Raw genomic sequence first — 6,222 nt, forward strand, 5'->3', positions numbered from 1 at the left:
TTGTAGATAGTCTTCAACAGAACGATTTCCTCTACGAATTAAATGAAGTTGATTACGAAGCATCGATTTGCGAGCAGCAAACTGTATAGTAAAGGTAGTTTCAAGATATTCCCAAATATCACGAGCAGTAGATAATCCAAGAACATCACCTGAAACAGATTGTGTGAATGTAGCTTTTAAACAACTTGATACAAAACGATCCACCTTTCTCCAATATAGCCAAGCCGGATTCTGAGTTTGAACAACATCAATCGTGATAAATCGAGGTGGTTCGACAATAGTACCATCAACATAATCGAACAAATCAACTGAGATTAGGACCGACTCAAATTGATCCTTCCACAGTAGAAAATTAGTATGATCTAACTTCAAAGAGATGAAGTTTGCAATATTAGTAAATGGAAGTCTAAAACTATAACGATCTTGAGTAAAAGAATCATCAAAATCATCATTATTAGCAGCAGAAGAAGCTCGAGTTGCAAGTTTTGGAGGCATATTGTTATCAAGAAACTCAAAGATCTTTCTGAAAATCGATCAAACCAGAAAGATAGGTGAATCTTGAAAAAAAACAAGATCCAAAACGAGATCAAAGAAGATGAAATATGATGAAATTCTATCAGATCTGAAAAATGTTGCAGTAATCTGATCAAAGATCAAATTTGAAATAGGTAATGATGAAGTTGTAATTAGGGTTTGCAATCTTGAAGGACTCTAACCTAATATGATACCATATAAGATATCAGAGCTAGAAGAAATGAAATGTGTTGACTAATTTCAGATAACTCTCAGAGAGAGAATACAAAGGTATTAATAAAAAACACCTGAAACAGACAGGCTGTAAAGACAGTTACAAGACTCTAGCTATTTACACACTAAACAAAGATAAGAGCACCTTCACTGTATAACTAGAACTAAGGGTGCACACGGTACGGTTCGGCTCGGTTCCTGCCCAGGCCGAGTACCTGTACATCCCTAGGCTCGGTTCCAAAATTTTGGACCGGTACCTGTACCTTGTACCTCGGTTCCGGTACCATTCGGTACACGTACGGTACCAGGAACGGTTACGGTACCAATCGGTACTTTCTGTCATAATTCAAAGACAGATTTTCCTGTCATTTTTCCAGACAAATTGAGTACCTGATTTACCTGTTTTTCAATATATTAATCAGTATCTCAATCAAAGAACAAATTAACAACTAACACATAACAATAATACTCGCAAACCAAAGTTCCAAACAACCAAAGTCTTGAAAATCTGAAAAAAGAAAAAGTAGCAGTAGCACACAAACACACACAATAGTCTTAATTCTTAACCACAATTCACTGGTGGTGGCATTATCAAGTAGCAGTAGCAATGACAGAATGATTGGATAGTAGTGGCAAACTGGCAATGACAAATACAAAGTCTTGAGTCTTGATCTTCTATTCCATTTCCATGGCAGCAACACTTGTGGTGGCATTATTGTTGATAGGACCAAGTAACACTACAAAAATCAGTTAGTAACTATTAGTCTATGTCTAATACTGCCAAACACAAGTAAATAGATAGTGCTCTTTAAGTGTATTCTAAGATTCAGATGACTACATACATTTGAAGATTCAATTGACTACATGAATCAGAAATTAAACATGTATTCTAATCATGTTCTTTGCATATCAAATGGCAGCATGAAGAAAAGGGATGAGATTGTGTGTGGATATTAAGCATATGCCAGCAGGTATTTATAATTTTATATTGGCTTGGTTTTGGGATGACTTGTGATACTCTAATCGGATTCAAAATTCTAGTTCCAACAATAATAGGTTACTTGTTGTACTCTGAAACGGACTCAAGTTGTAGTAGAAAACAGAATTGCAAAATCAGCACCTAAAGTAGTATTTTAGTTAAACAAATTATACCCAGTTTAGTGTGATGATTAATCTTTGAATTACTTCATTTTGCTTAACAATACAGTAATTAACTTTACATTTAACATATAACAAAACAAAGAAGAAACATGTATTCTAATCATTGTATTCATGAATCAGAAATTAGATTCCATTATAGCTTCTTTCTGCAAAAACTCCATAAACAAGCATATAGCAGACTGGAGATCCTAACTAACTCCTAGACTAGACCCAAAAACTCCATCAACAGGAAACATACATAAATTCCATCATTTCTAGTATCTTTCAAACATAAATATCTCCACAAAGATGATCATTAGAAACCCATCTAAAATTTACAGTCCAATAAATAAACAGAGGAAGAAAGAAATGATTTACCTTTGGCTGAGAATTTTAGATTAAGGGTGCAGAGAGATAGCAGAAAATTCCAAAATCCTAGAATTGGTCATGCAAATCATTATGTTATAAACTTATAATAAAACTATGAAGCTCAAATTAAATGATACAGATGACAGATCTAGATTGCATCTTACCTAATCAAATGATTAAGGAATCAGAAGATTCAGAACAAATAGATCGAGATTTCGGTTACCCAATTCACTCCACAGTCTAAATTTAACTGAACACACATACAAAAGGAAGATAATAACCAAAATCAAAATTAAAAAATTTTAAAAACATCACAGATTCACAATAATAATCATAATCAAAGAAATTTCGGTTACCTGTTGTAGACTTCTTGTTAACTTATTGAATTAATCAAATAAACAGTGATGGATTTGGTGGTGTTTAACTTGTGTTCTTATGAACACAGTGATGGAGGAGGAGACTCAGGACAGGAGAGCGGCGAAGAAGAAGAAGGAAAAAGAAAATGAACCACTTCTGTTTCTAACCCTAACTTCATTCCTATATATACTAGATATCTACCACCGTTAGATTAGATATAAATCTAACGATTACAAATGATCGGTACAATCTGTAGAGTTCGGCACGGGATATGGGTCGGGCCGAGTACCTGTATCTCCCTAGCCCGGTTCCTATTTTTTGGACCGGTACCTGTATCCCCTTCCTCGGTTCGGGACAAAAACAGGTACGATTCCACCGATTTCGGGACGCTCCGTCGGTCCGGATCGGTTCCTATGCACCCTTAACTAGAACTGAAAAATACATTACATATTGTTACTCTTATAGAATCGGTGCAACTGCGCATACACGGGGGGCAAATTAGAGCATACCTTTTGAGTGTCGAGATCCATGAGTAAGCATTGCCACCATGTTAACAACTCCAAGACAACTATCTACGTATATATAGAGCGTTGTTTTTTGTCGTTGTTTCCCTTCTTACACCAAGAATTTATCCACTTTTTCTTAGCGTCATCATCATCAGCAACAGCAGTACTACTACGTTTTTAATCGACTATACTACTGCTCTTGATCATCTTATTATTACCTGTTCTCATCACACATAGGCTGCCGAATATATTTCGATATATCTCGTAATCCCTTTCATCACCAGGATTCTCATTAGAGGTAGTATTATTTAACGTTGTATTTCCTTTGTCCTGATGATTCAAACATAAGCTCGGTTCCTTTTCATCATCGTCATCATCAAGTAGTAGTGCATACCGGTTTTCCAGCTTAACCAGTAGTGATAATGTCGTTACTGGTAAGTTACTCACAGGCATCTGCCTATAATCTTCAGCAGAATTGTCCGGTGCAGAATCATCTGATTCCATATCATCAAAAGGGTACTTCCCCGGTCGTAGAAGTTAATAAAGAGATTGTAGCTAAAGCAGATTAGGACTTAGCTGTATGACATCTATAAGAATTAGGATTTATATTTTGGTTCTCAATATGATTTGTTTCCTACTAGGTAATCATTTATTGTTCGAATTCTATTTGGTTTAGTATTATTTTTTTTTCCTATAAAAGGGAACAAGCCTATTGTAGCTAAAGCACATCACAAATTTTCAACTTGCTTTCTCTCTACTTGCTTTGCTTACTGTCTGTATTTAATTGGTTTGAAGATGAGTGACATCAATGCTGCTTCTGCAACTATGGATCAACAGTTGCAATATGATGATTCACTTGACGTAACGCCGCCACAGCAAGGTGGATCCAAATCTTTTGATGATGATGGTCGACTTAAAAGAACAGGTAAATACTAATCATCACTTTTAATATTGTCAAAGTATTTTTCTTTTTGACTGGAAAATATAAATATATATTGAAGATTGTGATTAAACCTGCAGGAACCGTATGGACAGCGACTTCACATATTATAACGGCCGTCATAGGATCAGGAGTGCTGTCATTAGCATGGGCCATAGCTCAGCTTGGTTGGATTCTTGGTCCAGCTGTGATGTTGGTGTTCGCCTTTGTGATTTACTACACCTCCTGTTTACTTTCTGACTGCTATAGAACTGGTGACCAAGTTACTGGCACGAGAAACTATACTTACATGGATGCTGTTAGCACAAATCTTGGTGGCTCTAAGGTCAAGCTTTGTGGGTTGATTCAATACATAAATCTTTTTGGTGTGGGAATTGGATATACGATTGCAGCATCCATAAGTATGATGTGAGTTCACCTAAACCTTATATTTTGGGTTAATTTTTCTTTTCATTACATGCATAGTTAAATATAATTTTGTTCTCATCTCTTTTTTGGTTTGTTAATTTGAACAAAACAGGGCTGTTGAGAGGTCTAACTGTTTCCATGCTAGCCACAATGATAACCCGTGCCTTACATCGAGTACCCCATACATGATCATATTTGGTGTATTACAAATCATATTCTCCCAAATACCAGACTTTGATCAAATTACATGGCTATCAAAGGTTGCTGCAGTCATGTCGTTTACTTATTCCGGGATCGGAATGGGTCTTGGAATCGCTAAAGTGGCAGGTTAGCTTCCTTTTTGTGATTCTTTTTTTTCTTCTAGTAATTGGTTTCATATTTATATTAAAATTGCTGAAATCTGTATACATTATTCTTTTGTTTAGAAAATGGGACATTCAAAGGAAGTCTGTCCGGAATTAGCATTGGTACGGTAACTCAAGCCCAAAAGATATGGAGGAAATCCCAAGCGCTTGGAAACATTGCTTTTGCTTACTCGTATTCGATGATCCTAATCGAAATTCAGGTACAAATTATTTTTTTACTTTTTCTAACTGCACCTCTTTAGTCTTTATTACTAGGAAAAATTAAATCACTAACTGTGTTTATTTGGCACAAACAGGACACATTAAAAGCACCACCATCAGAAGCTACAACTATGAGGAAAGCAAGTTTAGTCAGTGTTTCAACTACGACCATCTTCTACATGCTTTGTGGATGTATGGGCTATGCGGCATTCGGTGACATGGCACCAGGAAACCTTCTAACAGGGTTTGGGTTCTACAATCCATATTGGTTGGTCGATATTGCCAACGTTGCAATTGTAATTCACCTTGTTGGAGGTTACCAAGTCTATTGCCAGCCCTTATTTGCCTTCATCGAGAAATGTGCAGCAACTAAATGGCCAAAGAGTGATTTCGTCAACAAAAACTTTCAAGTACCTATCCCAGGATGCCGCCCTTACAATCTCAACCTATTCAGAGTTGTTTGGAGAACACTATGCTTCTTCCGTTCTTCAACGATGTTATTGGGATTATTGGCGCATTTGCCTTCTGGCCGTTAACTGTTTATTTCCCGGTGGAGATGTACATATCACAGAAAAAGATACCCAAGTGGAGTCCCAAATGGTTTTGCCTTCAACTACTTAGCGCTATTTGTCTAGTAATCTCAATTGCAGCTATAGCCGGATCAGTGGCAGGTGTCGTCGCTGATCTTAAGGTTTATCATCCCTTCAAATCTAACTATTGATGGCTCAAGGAAAGGAACCGTCCGCTGACTGAGAGAAATCGGCCACTAGGCATTCACCAAGTTGTAGTTCCCTGTTCATAAAATATTAAAAGTTTCGTATCAAATGTAGCATTTTACTCTTTTTGTTGCAGTAGTCCGTATGTATTAATTAATTTATGTGGAAATCAAGTACTATATGGTTCTCTTAACCTGTTTGTTCCCTTGTTCAATATTAACGTAAGACTTTCACTAGATTCGCTTAAAATATTTCACATTCATTCAAATACTGAGCACGTAGCCATGGTGTGGTCTACTGAATTGAGCATCAAAGTTCTTTGACACATTTTCTTCTTCGATCGACAATCTCTCGTATAGTGGCCTTTTTTATCCACAAGCTAAACATTCACCATCACACTTATTTTCTTCTCTCTGCTACTTGTTCACTCAAAGTCATCATCTCGGCATTCAATTCATGAAGTATAATCTGAA

The 6,222-nt window shown here is 36.5% G+C and overlaps 1 pseudogene; it reads left to right on the forward strand.

Moving 5' to 3' along the window:
* The first annotated feature begins 3,944 nt into the window (after positions 1 to 3,944).
* Positions 3,945 to 5,754, forward strand: LOC113277196 (annotated as a pseudogene).
* Positions 5,755 to 6,222: the final 468 nt, after the last annotated feature.

The sequence above is a fragment of the Papaver somniferum genome, chromosome 5 (assembly GCF_003573695.1).
Source record: "Papaver somniferum cultivar HN1 chromosome 5, ASM357369v1, whole genome shotgun sequence".
Classification (NCBI taxonomy): Eukaryota; Viridiplantae; Streptophyta; class Magnoliopsida; order Ranunculales; family Papaveraceae; genus Papaver; species Papaver somniferum.